The sequence below is a fragment of the Epinephelus lanceolatus genome, chromosome 24, assembly GCF_041903045.1.
Source record: "Epinephelus lanceolatus isolate andai-2023 chromosome 24, ASM4190304v1, whole genome shotgun sequence".
Classification (NCBI taxonomy): Eukaryota; Metazoa; Chordata; class Actinopteri; order Perciformes; family Serranidae; genus Epinephelus; species Epinephelus lanceolatus.
Genome location: NC_135757.1, coordinates 20,217,501 through 20,233,827, shown reverse-complemented (window position 1 = coordinate 20,233,827; position 16,327 = coordinate 20,217,501).

Sequence of the window (16,327 nt, the reverse complement as noted above, 5' to 3'; positions counted from 1 at the left end):
GTCCCCCGAAATGAATCCAGGTCATTTTGGGGGACCTTTTTTGGAAAGCAGTAGTCCTTGGCTGGGTCCTTGGCTGGGTTTCTTGGACCTGCATCCCCCAGGTCCCCCGAAATGAATCCAGGTCATCTTGGGGGACCTTTTTTGGAAAGCAGTAGCCCTTGGCTGGGTTTCTTGGACCCGCATCCCCCAGGTCCCCCGAAATGAATCCAGGTAATTTTGGGGGACCTTTTTTGGAAAGCAGTAGTCCTTGGCTGGGTCCTTGGCTGGGTTTCTTGGACCCGCATCCCCCAGGTACCCCGAAATGAATCCAGGTCATTTTGGAAGACCTTTTTTGGAACGCAGTAGCCCTTGGCTGGGTTTCTTAGACCCACATCCCCCAGGTCCCCCGAAATGAATCCAGGTCATTTTGGGGAACCTTTTTTTAGAAAGAACCCGGGAGAGTCTGGGACTCAACCCCCAGGTCCCCCAAAATGAATCCAAGTCATTTTGGGGGACCTTTTCTAGAAAGACCCCCGGACAGTCCTTTTTGGGCTACTTTTCTAATGTAGAAGGTAGCCCTTTAACCCTATGGGCCCTATAGGCGTTTTTGGGGTATTTTTACTGCCTTTACTTTTAAGTTCATATCACAGTCATTATAAAGGCTACATACACATGCTATATCTTGTTTTTTTCAGGACAATCTGTGCTAACCAGATTTGCCATCATTTCATGTCCTGCTATGTGCCTGTATTTTATATTCGTTTTTATATCAATGAAAAAAACAAATCTGTGTGACTAAATTCTTACATTTTTACATGTATCTCAGCATAGCAAGTTGGAAGTGGACATATTCTGCCATATATGAAGAGGGGAGACTCTCTGGAATCTGGCAATATAAGAACCATGATGCTGGGACATTCTGTCACTTTACAGCTGTCCAAAACATGTGGTTTGTGCCAGGCGGCACAAGGCATTTCTGTGCGAGCCTGCATTCGCGAGTAATCCATCCAAGAGTAATGTGTGTGCAGAGCTGTATGAAAGCTCTGTTATACATCATTTTAGTGTAACTTTATCATTTTTTATTTTGTTGTAAAAACATTGGACTATCAAGTGCTTGATCTTGTTGGAAAGCTATGATTCCGCTGTTTCACGTGATATGCGTGGCTTCTTGCTATGACGCACGGTGGTGGAGAAAATCCACAGAGAAGAGTAACTTTGAAGGGTAAGACAAGGGTTAAAAAAAGTGGCTTAGAGAGAGAGAGAGAGAGAGAGAGAGAGAGAGAGAGAGAGAGACAGACAGACAGACAGACAGAGAGAGAGAGAGGCCAGAGGTGACGACACAGAGAGAGACAGAGGCAAGCGAGAGATGACAGGACAGAGAGAGAGAGAGGGACGAGAGGTGACGGGACGGGACGCAGGAGACAGAGAGAGATACACACAAACGGAGATACACGGACTACATTTATTTGTCATTTTCGGCGAGTTGAAGTTAAACTCTACTCTTTGGTGATTTAGGACACCAAATCACTCAACAGGTTCATTTGTGTCCGTATTTGGTTAAGGATGGATGTATATTAAATTTTTTTAATGTTTTTGGTCAAGTTTTGACAAAGAAAGCCCCAATAATTGGGAGCTTTAATGAGCGGCGCCAGCGTGTTTGCTCCTCACGTGCTGCGAGTGTGCCTGGAGGACAGCGCAGCAGTGTGTGGGTCGAGTCAAGGTTACAGCAAAGGAGGAGGTTAACTTATTCTAGTGATGGGTAGAAAGCAAACACAAGATTAAAACTTTACATCTTTACATCTCTGTAACCTTGACTCGACCCATGCACTGCCACCGCTCTCTCCTCCAGCGCACACTTACTGCAGGTGAGGAGCAGACACGCTAGATACACGGAGATACACGGACTACATTTATTTCCATTTTCGGTGAGTTTTATCCAGGACTGGAGGGTGAGTAGTATTTTAATATTTTTAACACAAGATTAGGAGCAGACACTCATTAAAGCTCCCAATTATTGTCACCTCTCGCCTCTCTACCCTTTTCTTAATTCCCTTTTATTAAGAAAATACTGTAGCGGGGCGTCGGTGGCCTAGTGGGGTCTTCATTTTTTTGTTTTCTTAATTTCCTTTCCTTTTTACTTGTGCACTTGCTGGGGGATGTTGCAGCTGACAGAGAAAGTTCCCTCATCACAGAATGATTTTTCCTTTCTTTATTTTTATAGATGACAAAAACGAGGGCATCGGGGGAATGCCCCATTTGTGGGCGTGAACTCAGGGCCCTGTCAAAGCATCTCCGACTGACCCACGGCCTTCTGAACACTAAAGAGCAGCAATGACACCCGGTTACGCCAATCGGAGGTCACTAAAATTAATATTGCCTCAGTGTGTGAATATGCAAAAACGATGTCGGACTCCATAGTTTTCTCTGGACCCCTCCCAAATCTGACCAGTGATGATATGTTTAGCCGCATGTCATCATTTAATCGCTGGCTGTCCAGGTGGTGTCCAGCAAACGATGTGGGTTTCGTTAATAATTGGCAAACTTTCTGGGGAAAACTTGGTCTTATTAGGAGAGACGGCATTCATCCCACTTTGGATGGAGCTGCTTTCATTTCTAGGAACCTGGCAAACTTTATTAGTAAATCCCTGACAACCCAGAGTTGAGACCAGGACTCGGAGATGCAGTCCTATACGCCTCTCTGAGCTTCTAGTTCAGTTACCCAGCCATAGTTTTCATAGTTTTATACAAACGGTGTCTGTCCCCCAACCACCTAAATTATTTAAATCTAAAATTAAACAAAGAGGAGTTGTGCATAACAACCTCATAAAAATTAAAACCTCTTCTGTGACAGAAAGACAAAACAGGAGAATTAAATGCGGACTGTTAAATATCAGGTCTCTATCGTCTAAAGCAGTGTTAGTAAACGAATTAATATCAGATAATCATATTGATTTACTCAGTCTCACAGAAACCTGGCTGTGTCAAGATGAATATGTCAGTCTCAATGAATCCACTCCTCCCAGTCATAATAATACCCACATTCCTTGAGGCAGCGGCCGAGGAGGGGGAGTTGCAGCCATTTTTAACTCTAGTGTGTTAATCAGCCCTAAACCTAAACTAGATTATAATTCATTTGAAAGCCTCGTTCTTAGTCTTTTACATCTGACCTGGAAAACCTCGCAGCCACTTTTATTTGTTATAGTGTACCGTGCTCCTGGCCCGTATTCTGAATTTGTATCTGAATTCTCAGAGTTTTTATCCAGTTTAGTTCTTAAATCAGATAAAGTTATTATTGTAGGCGATTTTAACATTCATGTCGACGTTGATAATGACTCCCTGGCTACCGCGTTTATCTCATTATTAGACTCCATTGGCTTCAGTCAGGGTGTACATGAACCCACTCATTGTTTTAACCATACCCTCGATCTAGTTCTGACGTATGGAATTGAAATTGATAACCTAAAAGTCTTTCCACAGAATCCCTCGCTATCGGATCATCTGATTACTTTTGATTTCTTTTTACTCGATTACACGCCACTCAGCAACAGTTACTATACTAGAGGTTTATCAGATAGTGCTGTCGCAAAATTTAAGGAAAAGATTACTCCGTCGTTAAATTCAATACCAAGTCCCCCAATAACAGAGGTTTCCTGTACCGACTTTGATCATTTTGTCGATAGCGCCGTAGGCTCGCTGCGAACAACACTTGACTCTGTAGCTCCTCTTAAAAAGAAGTTAAAAAAGCAAAGAAAGTTCGCTCCTTGGTATAACTCTCAAACTCGTAAGTTAAAACAAATATTGTGAAAATTTGAAAGGAATTGGCGATTGACCAAACTGGAAGAATCTCGTTTAATCTGGACAGACAGTCTCAAAACTTATAAGAGGGGCCTCCGCAATGCCAGAGCAAACTATTACTCAGCTTTAATAGAAGAAAACAAGAATAACCCCAGGTTTCTTTTCAGCACTGTAGCCAGGCTGACTGAGAGTCAAAGCTCTATTGAGCCTTGTATTCCTTTAGCCCTCAGCAGTAATGATTTTATGAGCTTTTTTAATGACAAAATTCTAACTATTAGAGGCAAAATTCATGACCTCCTGTCCTCAGATAGTACCTATCTAACCTCAAACACAGCTGTAAGACCTAATATATATTTAGATTGCTTCTCCCCAGTTTCTCTTCAAGAATTGACAGCAGTGATTTCTTCATCTAAATCATCAACATGTCTCTTAGACCCCATCCCAACTAGGCTACTTAAGGAGGTCTTTCCTTTAGTTAACACTCATATATAATATCTAATCTTCCCTTTATGTCAAAGATCCTTGAGAAAGTAGTCGCAGACCAGCTGTGTGATTTTCTCCATGATAATTTATTTGAGGAATTTCAGTCAGGATTTAGAATGCATCATAGCACTAAGACAGCACTAGTTAAAATTACAAATGACCTTCTGATTGCTTCAGACAAAGGACTTGTCTCTGTACTTGTTTTATTAGATCTTAGTGCAGCGTTTGACACAATTGACCATCAAATTCTACTGCAGAGACTGGATCACTTAATTGACCTAAAAGGTTCTGCACTAAGCTGGTTTAAATCTTATTTATCTGATCGTTTTCAGTTTGTTGATGTTCATAATGAATCATCCTTACGTACCAAAGTTTGTTTTGGAGTTCCGCAAGGTTCTGTGCTCGGACCAATCCTATTTACTCTATATATGCTTCCTTTAGGTAACATCATTAGAAATCACTCTATAAATTTCCATTGTTATGCGGATGATACTCAGTTGTATTTATCGATGAAGCCAGAAGAAAGTAATCAATTAACTAAACTCCATAACTGCCTTAAAGACATAAAAAATTGGATGAGCACCAATTTCCTGATGTTAAATTCAGACAAAACTGAAGTTATTGTTCTTGGCCCCAAACAACTCAGAGACTCTTTATCTGATGACATAGTTTCTCTAGATGGCATTGCTCTGGCCTCTAGCACTACCGTAAGAAACCTCGGAGTAATATTTGATCAAGATTTGTCTTTTAATTCTCATTTAAAACAAACCTCATGGACTGCATTTTTTCATCTGCGTAATATTGCGAAAATTAGGCCTATCCTGACCCGAAAAGATGCAGAAAAATTGGTCCACGCTTTTGTTACCTCTAGGCTGGATTACTGTAACTCTCTATTATCAGGTAGCTCTAGTAAGTCCTTAAAAACTCTCCAGCTAATTCAGAATGCAGCAGCACGTGTACTAACAGGAACTAAGAAACGAGATCATATTTCTCCTGTTTTAGCTTCTCTGCACTGGCTCCCTGTAAAATCCAGAATTGAATTTAAAATCCTACTGTTAACTTATAAAGCTCTAAATGGTCAAGCTCCGTCATATCTTAGTGAGCTCATAGTGCCATATTATCCCACCAGAACACTGCGCTCTGAGAACACAGGGTTACTCGTGGTCCCTAAAGTCTCCAAAAGTAGATCAGGAGCTAGAGCCTTCAGCTATCAGGCTCCTCTCCTGTGGAATCATCTTCCTGTTATGGTCCGGGAGGCAGACACCGTCTCCACATTTAAGACTAGACTTAAGACTTTCCTCTTTGATAAAGCTGATTAGTTAGGCTTATAAGCTTATAAGCTAGTTAGGGCTGGCTCAGGCTTGCCCTGTACCAGCCCCTAGTTAGGCTGACTTAGGCCTAGTCTGCCAGAGGACCCCCCTATAATACACCGGGCACCTTCTCTCCTTCTCTTTCTCTCTCTCGTATTCTTTTACTGCATCTTGCTAACTCGGCCATTCTGGATGTCACTAATTTGGCTTCTTCTCTGGAGCCTTCGTGCTCCACTGTCTCTCAGATTAACTCATATCGTAGCGGTGCCTGGATAGCGTGACGTGTGTGGTTGTGCTGCTGCCGTGGTCCTGCCAGATGCCTCCTGCTGCTGCTGCCATCATTAGTCATTAGTCATACTTCTACTGTTATTATACACATATGACTATTGTCACACATGTATGCTGCCAGATATTAATACATACTTTCAACATATTGTACCACAGTAGCCAGAACTATAACGATAATATTATTACTTTCAATAATGTTGTTGTAAGCTACTGTTATTACCTGCATCTCTCTCTCTGTCTGTCTCTCTGTCTCATTGTGTCATGCGGATTACTATTAATTTATTATGCTGATCTGTTCTGTACGACATCTATTGCACGTCTGTCCGTCCTGGAAGAGGGATCCCTCCTCAGTTGCTCTTCCTGAGGTTTCTACCGTTTTTTTTCCCTGTTAAAGGGGTCTTTTGGGGAGTTTTTCCTTATCCGCTGCGAGGGTCATAAGGGCAGAGGGATGTCGTATGCTGTAAAGCCCTGTGAGGCAAAACGTGATTTGTGATATTGGGCTTTATAAATAAAATTGATTGATTGATTGATTGATCTTGAACAACCTGGCCACTGGCCGGGTTACGGTTGAAGCTGGGCCATGCCCCTTCCCCCTCTGCTCCCCGTACATTCTCCACCTCGAGAAACACGTTCGCCGCCACCAGGACATCAGCAGAGGGAGGGTGGCTAATGAGATCAAGGCCCTCAAACGGGCTCCTGCCATCAGGCAGCTGGCTGCCCTGAGGGCCTCCAATCCCACCCCACCAATGGGTAGCACGCTGGACTTGCAAGAGGAGTCTGAGGAGGAGGAGCCCGGGCAGGGGCTTTGCCAGAATGCCCCCTGCAAGATCAACAGGCGACGCATCACAGAATTGGAAAGGGAGGTGCGAGACCTCGGTAAGGTCATTGCTGACCTCAATGTGAGTAAATGAAAAATGAGTACATCATCATTAATTTGCAGTCCTGTTTTCTCTGGCTGGTTGTTGTCATGGCATGGCACACTGGACAGTAAAAGCTATCTATCTATCCTGTCTTTCCTCCTCCTGACTAAGCAGAAGCGGCAGCAGGGGGGAGCCTCGTCAACCTCCTCTGACAGCTCATCAGAGGAGGAGGAGGAGGAAGAGCAGCAGCAGCCTCAGGAGGAGGGGACTCATCCTCCTCTGCCCCTAGCCTTGAGGAGCAGCAGCAGCCGCAGGAGGAGGGGGACTCATCCCTCTCTGCCCCTAGCCTTGAGGAGCAGCAGCACCAGCCACAGCACCAGCCGCAGCCGCAGCCGCAGCCGCAGCCGCAGCCGCAGCCGCAGCCGCAGCCGCAGCCGCAGCAGCAGCAGCAGCAGCAGGGACCGCTTGGAACCTCTGGCCAAGAAAGTGGTGAGGAGGAGCAGGAGCAGGAGGAAGAGGCCGAGCAGCAGCCACCAGCGCCTAAGAAGAAGAAGAAGGCCTCTTCTTCCGTCCCTCCTGCTGCTGCTGCTAGCAGACCGGAGCAGAGCACCAGTGAGGTGAGTGTTTAGTTCATCAAAAATTTCACAAATCTTTACCAAGGTTTGAACCAAGGAGGGCATGTGGTCATGTTAATTTTGTTTTGTATTGTTTTTTTTCCCTAGGAAGAAGGGCTGAGTCCCAAATTAAGGGCAATTCACACCGCCCTCAAACCATATTTTGCAGGGAAGAGCAAGGCCTCGAATCTGAGGAAGATCTGCTTCGGCACCTCAGTTGGTAAGAAATTACACATTCTATATTTGTGCAGGTGTGTGGAGTGTTTTCATGCTACATTCATCACCACGTGTTTCATTTTCACAGAGAAGTACATGGCATCATATGCCGATTTTATTTCTTGCCCGGAGGGAACCACGAAAATGAAAGAAAATGCAACATCGAAGACCACCCGGGCAAAAGTGTTTGTCAAATACATGATGCTCGGGTGGTCTTCGATCAAATATTGGATGTGGGAGTTCCTCGACAACCTTCTTCTGGTCAAGTCGTAAGTAGTGAACTTTGAAAGATGTAACCTTAGTAAGAACTGAAAACAAATGAATGACAGAGACTAAATCCAGACTGGTCTTTCCACAGCTACCCTGCTCTGCTCGGAGCATTTGGCCTGGCACCAACAACTATTATATTGTATGTGGGCCAGGCCATCGAAAAGGCCCCCCCGAAAGACCCAAAGACCAGATACAGGTTTTTTGGCTACCTGGCTGCATATATTTGCAGCATATATGGGCACAGGTCGGGGGTCCTTACAAGGATGAGGGTGTCGGAGGTCAAGGAGGCTGTGGGGGACCAGGACAGTGGCTACCTGATCAATGTAAATTTCAGTTTAATTTCAAACCTTTTCATAATGTGATCACTTTCAAAATCAGGTTAAATTTTGTTTTCATGGGTTTATCCAATTGACTGCTCTCTCTGTTTTCTGTCATCTCTGCCTGTTGCAGGTCATGGACCACAAAACTGTAAGAAAGTACGGAACTGCCCAAATATACCTGGAGCCCGAAGAATACGGGTGGTTCACCAGATGGCTCCAACTCCGAAACCAGTCGGTGCCATTAAACAACTTTTTCTTTACATCGCTTGGCCGGGCCGAGGCCAAAGACCTGGTCAGGTATGTCCGCCGGGCCTGGACTGAAATGGGCCTGCCAGGTTCCCCCAGCCTCCTGGATTTGAGCGGTCTCAACATATGTGAGTATCACAGAGACCTGACATTTGATTTTCACGGGGTAAATTTAATCCATACTGACCCAAGCATGAATTTGTCTTTTGTAGAACTTCCAACAAAATGACAATGAAATACCCAAAAACCTCTCGTCCTTCATGTGTCACAGTGCTGACACTCAAGAGCGGTTTTATGCACTCCATAAAACTGTTGAACGAGCCAAGCAAATGAGAGAAATGTTCATCTGGCTCTCACTGAGAGAGGAAGAGGCAGGTCCCTCCTCCGCTGCCACCTCCTCCTCATTCGCTGCCTCCTCCTCATCAGCTGCCTCCTCCTCCGCTGCCACCTCCACCTCTGCTGCAGCCTCCTCCTCCTCCGCTGCCGCCTCCTCCTCCGCTGCCGCCTCCACCTCTGCTGCAGCCTCCTCCTCATCCGCGGCCTCCTCCTCCGCTGCCGCCTCCTCCTCCGCTGCAGCCTCCACCTCCGCTGCTGAGGGCAGAGTAAGTGAAAACCATGTAATCACTATCACACAACAGTCCAAATTCACTGAGCTCAGTGTCAACCTGTTCTCTTTTCCGAGGGTTGTGTCACCAAAGAAGCCCAGGCTCACCACACAGGCCTTGGCCCAAAAGGTGAAGGAGAGGGTCAGCTTATCCCCACGCAAGTCGACCAAGGCGAGGAGGGCCCTTGTCCTCTTAAAGAAAATTTAGTTTGTGTTTAGTGTGTGTTGTGTGTTTTTGTTCTTTGTTCAATTGTTTTCATATTGAGAGTTCCAAATTGTTCTATAATTGTTCTATAATTGTTCATATGGTCGATTCTTGATTGTTGATTATTCATTGATTGTTTACATTTATGTTGTTCAAAACATAAATGTTGAAAAGTTGAAAAAAAAAACAAAATAACAAAAAAAAAACAAAACAGAAACAAACAAAAAAACAAAAAACAAACAAAAAAAACCCTTCTCATGGGTACTGCCGTGACGTGGCGTGGAGGCTTACCGCCTGTGTGATCTTAGAGCCTCTGGATATTTTTCAGAGGCTCTAAGACCACACAGGCAAACCAAAGTGCCCCCAAACCACAACTTACCTCCTTTCCAGGTTGCCAGGGTGTTATGTGCAAGTTATTTAATTTAATGAAGTTGAATGGTGTTATTATTCATTTCTGGCTTTTGGGCTACCTTTCATAGTTAAAGGGTAGCCCATTTTGACGTATTCCTTTTTTGGGCTACTTTTTCCAAAGTTAAAAGATAGCCTGTTCAGACACCTCTTCCTAGTTGGGCTCCTTTTTCAAATCCAAAAAGTCGCCCAAAAAGGAAGAGGTGTCAGGACGGGCTACCTTTTAACTATGGAAAGTAGCCCAAAAAGGAATATGTCAAAGATGGGCTACCTTTTAACTATGAAAAGTAGCCCAAAAAGGAAGAGGTGTCAGAATGCAAAAAAAACAAACAAACAACAAAAACAAAAATGGAGCCAAGAAGAAGAAGGAAAAAACAAGTCTAGTTTATTTGCATAGCCCAAAATAACAATTTGCATTGCCCCAATGGGCTTCACAATCTGTGCAAAGTGTGACATACTCTGTCCTAACAAGCCTGAAGTGGTATTGCATCTAGATTTTATTACTCTGAAATCAAATATCAGGTTGACAGTTCAGTTTACTTCCATGAAAAAAAATTGAGACTTTTAAGAAATATGATTATTTAAATTGTCAGTCATTATTATTCAATCACACGTACAGAGAGGGAGGGAGAAAGAGGGAGAGAGAGACTGACAGAGGGATGCTCATTCTTTTGGCCTATTGTGACTGAGGCTGTAGTTTGGTCTTTTGGCCAATAGATGGAGCCAAATGCTAAGGATTGGCATCTGGGAGAGAGCCAGCAATGTGCTCCTGTGGAGCCAGCTCACAAGAGATTCATGATCTCAGGAACCGAGAGTGGTACTGTTGGACTCGCAGGGCCCACAAATGGGGGGGTAGGTCATGGTGCCATCTCTCTATCTCACTCGTTTGAGGGTGCCCCTAGTCCTAACTCGGGAACCGTAACTCGGAGACACTCGGGAGTGGAAGCGTTGGAATCGCAAGGGCCACAAATGGGGGGGGGCGGGGGGGGGGGGGGGGGGTAGGTCAAGGCCCCATGCCTCCATCGACCACAGAACCATGTCCAACTGCTTGTGTCAGAACTTGCTATAGTCGGCAGATTATTTCTGACCATCTTCTGTTTGGGCTAACTTTTAACTATGAAAAAGTAGCCCAAAAAGGAAGAGGATTCCGCATGGGCTACCTTTTAACTTTGACAAGTAGCCCAAAAAGGAAGAGGTCAAAATGGGCTACCTTTTATCTATGAAAAGTAGCCCAAAAAGGAAGACACGGTCAAAAGGGGCTACTTTTTTAAAGTAGCCCAAAATGACACAGTCAAAATGGGCTACTTTTAAAGTAGCCCAAAATGACACGGTCAGAATGGGCTACTTTTAAGGTAGCCCAAAATGACACAGTCAAAATGGGCTACTTTTAAAGTAGCCCAAAATGACACGGTCAAAAGAGGCTACTTTTAAAGTAGCCCAAAATGACACGGTCAAAATGGGCTACTTTTCAAATATGAAAGGATGGATTTTGACATCCTCTTGTTTTTGGTCAAAAAAGAAGACAAAGACCCCCTCCCGAGTACCCCAAAATGAATCCAGGTCACTTTGGGGCCCTGTTTTAGAAAGACCCTGGACAGTCTGGGACCCTCCCCCCTGCCAATCTCGCCCCCCGCCCCCAGAGTAGCCTAAAACTACTCCAGGTCATTTTTGGATACCTTTGGTCCCAACCACTCCGGGGCCCCTCACTATGCATCCACAGTCGATGCAACTGGTCTCCTGATGAACAGACTGGCACACAGCAGTCCTTGGCTACTTTTCATAGTGAAAAAGTAGCCTGTTCTGACCTTCTTCTGTTTGGGCTAACTTTTAACTATGGAAAGTAGACCGGAAAAGGAAGAGGTCAGAATGGGCTACCTTTTAACGATGAAAAGTAGCCCAAAAAAAAAGAGGCCAGAATGGGCTACCTTTTAACTATGAGAAGTAGCCCAAAAAGGAAGAGGTCTAAATGGGGTACCTTTTAACTATGAAAAGTATCCCAAAAAGGAAGAGGTGTCAGAATGGACTACCTTTAAAGTATGACAAGTAGCCCAAAAAGGAATATGTCAAAAATGGGGCACTTTTTAACTATGAAAAGTAGCCTATCTCGGGAGCCGCAAGACGTAGAGAGTGGTGTGGTGGTGGAGTGGTGCCGTTGGATTCGCAGGGCCCACAAATGGGGGGATGGGTCATGGTCCCATCTCTCTATCTCACTCGTTTGAGGGTGTCCCTAGTCCTAACTCGGGAACCGTAACTCAGAGACACTCGGGAGTGGCACCGTTGGAATCGCAAGGGCCACAAATGGGAGGGGTAGGTCGAGACCCCATGCCTCCATCAACCACAGAACCATGTCCAACTGCTTGTGTCAGAACTTGCTATAGTCTGCAGATTATAGCAGCTTCTGACAGAAGCCTATCTCGGGAACCTTAAGTCGCAGAGACTCGAAAGTGGTACCGTTGGACTCGCAGGGCCCACAAATGGAGGGGTAGGTCATGGTCCCATCTCTCTGTCTCATTCGATTGGGGTGCACGTAGTCCTAACTCGGGAACCGTAACTCGGAGACACTCGGGAGTGGAAGCGTTGAAATCGCAAGGGCCACAAATGGGGGGGTAGGTCAAGGCGCCATGCCTCCATCGACCACAGAACCATGTCCAACCACTCGTGTCAGAACTTGCTATAGTCTGCAGATTATAGCAGCTTCTGACAGAAGCCTATCTCGGGAACCTTAAGTCACAGAGACTCGAGAGTGGTGCCGTTGGACTCGCAGGGCCCACGAATGGGGGGGCAGGTCAAGGTCCCATCTATGAAAAGTAGCCCAAAAAGGAAGAGATGTCAGAATGGGCTACCTTTTAACTATGAAAAGTAGCCCAAAAAGGAAGAGGTTTCAGAATTGGCTCCCTTTTAGCTTTGAAAAGTAGCTCAAAAAGGACTCGGCATCAGAGTGGGCTCCCTTTTAACTACAAAAAGTAGCCCAAAAAGGACTAGGCGTCAGAGTGGGCTCCCTTTTAACTACAAAAAGTAGTGCAAAAAGGACTCGGCATCAGAGTGGGCTCCCTTTTAACAGCGAAAGCAGCCCAAATGGGAAGAGGTCAGAACGGGTTACCTTTTAGCTTCGAAAAGTAGCCCAAAAAGGAAGAGGTGTCAGAATGGGCTCCCTTTTAGCTTTGAAAAGTAGCTCAAAAGGGACTCGGCGTCAGAGTGGGCTCCCTTTTGACTACAAAAAGTAGCCCAAAAAGGACTCGGCGTCAGAGTGGGCTCCCTTTTAACTGCAAAAAGTAGCCCGAAAAGGGACTCGGCGTCCGAACAGGTTCCCTTTTAACGGCGAAAGTAGCCCAAAAAGGACTAGGTGTCAGAGTGGGCTCCCTTTTAACTGCGAAAAGTAGCCCTAAAAGGACTCGGCGTCAGAGTGGGCTCCCTTTTAACGGTGAAAGTAGCCCAAAAAGTACTCGGCGTCAAGGTGGGCTCCCTTTTCTCTGCGAAAAGTAGCCCGAAAAGGATTCGGCGTGAGATTGGGCTCCCTTTTAACTGTGAAAGCAGCCCAAATGGGAAGAGGTCAGAACGGGTTACCTTTTAGCTTCGAAAAGTAGCCCCAAAAGAACTAGGCGTCAGAGTGGGCTCCCTTTTAACTGCGAAAAGTAGCCTGAAAAGGACTCGGCGTCAGAGTGGGCTCCCTTTTAACAGCGAAAGTAGCCCAAAAAGGACTCGGCGTCCGAACGGGTTCCCTTTTAACAGCGAAAGTAGCCCAAAAAGGACTAGGTGTCAGAGTGGGCTCCCTTTTAACTGCGAAAAGTAGCCCGAAAAGGACTCGGCATCAGAGTGGGCTCTCTTTTAACGGCGAAAGTAGCCCAAATGGGAAGAGGTCAGAACGGATTCCCTTTTAGCTTCGAAAAGTAGCCCGAAAAGAACTAGGCGTCAGAGTGGGCTCCCTTTTAACGGCGAAAAGTAGCCCGAAAAGGACTCTGCGTCAGAGTGGGCTCCCTTTTAACGGCGAAAGTAGCCCAAAAAGGACTCGGCATCAGAGTGGGCTCCCTTTTCTCTGCGAAAAGTAGCCCGAAAAGGACTTGGCGTCCGAACGGGTTCACCACCGCTCAGACCTCATACCAAAAGGAAAAAATAATCGACTGAGGAAATTACGGAACATCTTAGCCGTCTTAACAGACATTGCCCGCGGACCGCCATGTGGAGGCGAGTTCCAACCGACTGTAAGACCAAGATACATCGCCACTATCCACATGTATCTGGCCAGGATTCGCCATGCTTTGTTTTAATTAAACAGTCGGATTCCCCTGGTCCGCACCAGTTCTAAGTCAGCTGCTAGGCGCCAGCCGAGGCGATCCACCGGGACCCCCGCGTGAACAGGGGCCTGATGGGCGCCGTAGCTGGGGAGATCCGCGAGAAGGGCCCGGCGCGCGTCCAGAGTCGCCACCGCCGCCGACCACCGCTGACCTTCCGCGCGGCGTCGGACACTGCCCCGTGAAAACCCATGCCCGGCGACGCGCCACGGATGAGGGCCCCGCGAGACGGGCCGTGCACTGCGCCTCTGGCGGCGGAGAGAGGAGGGCGACGGGGCGACTGCTCCCCCAGCCGCGGCTCGAGCCCAGCCCCGCTTCGCACCCCAGCCCAACCGACCTAGCCCTTAGAGCCAATCCTTATCCTGAAGTTACGGATCTGATTTGCTGACTTCCCTGAACTACCTTGATCTAACATGCCAGAGGCTGTTCACCTTGGAGACCTGCTGCGGATATGGGTACGGCCTGGCGTGAGATTTACACCTTCTCCACCGGATTTTCAAGGGCCAGCGAGAACTCACTGGACGCCGCCAGAACCACAACGCTTTCCAGGGTACGGGCCCCTCTCTCGGGGCGAACCCATTCCATTCACAAAGAAAAGAGAAATCTCCCCAGTGCTCCCGCCAGCTTCTCCGGGATCGTTTGCGTTACCCCACTGGACGCCTCGCGGCGCCTATCTCCGCCACTCCAGATTCGGGGATCTGTGCTGGGTGGAGGTGGGAGAGGCGAAGGGCAGCGGGTCCGTCGGGGCCAGGGAGAGCCGAGCCCCGGGGGTGCCTGGCGCGAGCGGGGGCTCCGTGGGACGTGTGGGGGCCGAGCACCGGGCGGTCGGCCCTTTGGCGGGGCCCGGGGGTCTGTGCTCGGGGCGGCGGCAGCTGTTCGGGCGCTCCCCGGTGATGGGAGAGGGAGATGGGCAGCCTGGCAAAGGCTGGGTGGAAAAGGAGCTCATGTCCCCTTTAATGTCTGTCAACAGTGCGGAGGGGTGGCGGGTCCATCGGGGCCAGGGAGAGCCGAGCCCCAGGGGTGCCTGGTGCGAAGGTGGGCTCCGTGGGGTGCGTGGGGGCCGAGCACCAGGCGGTCGGCCCTTTTGGCGGGGCCCGGGGGTCTGTGCTCGGGGCGGCGGCAGCTGTTCGGGCGCTCCCCGGTGATGGGAGAGGGAGATGGGCAGCCTGGCAAAGGCTGGGTGGAAAAGGAGCTCATGTCCCCTTTAATGTCTGTCAACAGTGCGGAGAAGTGGTGGGTCCGTCGGGGCCAGGGAGAGCTGAACCCCGGGGGTGCCTGGCGCGAGCGGGGGCTCCGTGGGTCACGGGGGGGCTGAGCACCGGGCGGTCGGCCACTTGGCGGGGTCCGTGCTTGGGGCGGCGGCAGCTGTTCGGAGGCAGCCTGGCAAAGGCAGGGTGGAAAAAGAGCTCATGCCCCCTTTAATGTCTGTCATCAGTGCTTGGTGGAGGTGCGGGAGATTGGAGGCTCCCACAGAGGGGAGAGGGAGAAATTTATCAAAATAGGTTAAAATAGGAGAAAACCTGTCTCTCTCCCTCCCTCCTTTATTTTATTTTTCCAGGGCTTCATCAAGGAGGGAGGTAGGAGGCTTCCAGCCAGGGGAGAGGGAGTGATATAACAAAATCCGATAAAATAGAGTAAGCGGTCTCCCTCTGTTATTTCCAGTGTTAAACCAAGGCGGCAGGAGTACCAGGGGCGTGAGTGTTGGTCGGGAGAAGGGCCCGGGGTAAGTGGCGGAGCTCCGGCCACCTCCGCCCGCATCTTTTCCCTGTCTAACACTTTCAGCAGCAGTGATTTTCAACCTCTAAGTTTGAGACGGGGAGAAGGCGCGGGCGGAGGTGGCGAGAGGTCCGCCGCCTCCCCTTCTCCCCCCCGTCTGACACGGTTAGGGGGGGTTTTCCAAGCTACTCTCCGCACAATATGAGAAACCTGGTTTTCGGAAACTAGGACCTCCAGAGAAGTGGTCCCGGCGGCCTCTCAGCTCGTTCCCCAGGCAGGGGAGGCCCCATATCGGCCAGAGTCGGCCGCCTCAACAGCCTCATGAGCCCCGGGCACAGAGAGACACACACCCTGACCGATTGGCACTCCCGCCATCGGAGGGCCCCCGCCGGCTGGCCCAGCGCCGGTTTTCGGGCGGATGGTTCCTCCGGACCACGGGTTCGCCTCTATGGCCGGGAGGACCCAGGCGCTCATCCCCCACCACTGGGGGGGAGGGGGTACGACGCGCCCCTCCCTCCCGGGCCGACCGCTCTGCAGCGTGACCGAGAAGCCCCGTCTGCCCCAGGTGTCCCACGACGGAGCCCGCTGCGGGGTCGGCGGTTCTGCCCAGAACCTCCCCGCCCACCGGTGGCGGCGGCAGCTCCGGCAAACACCCCTTTTCTCGAACCCTACCGCACGGACCCCCCCATTGAAGGTGGCCGCCCAATGGCACCCACACTAGTCG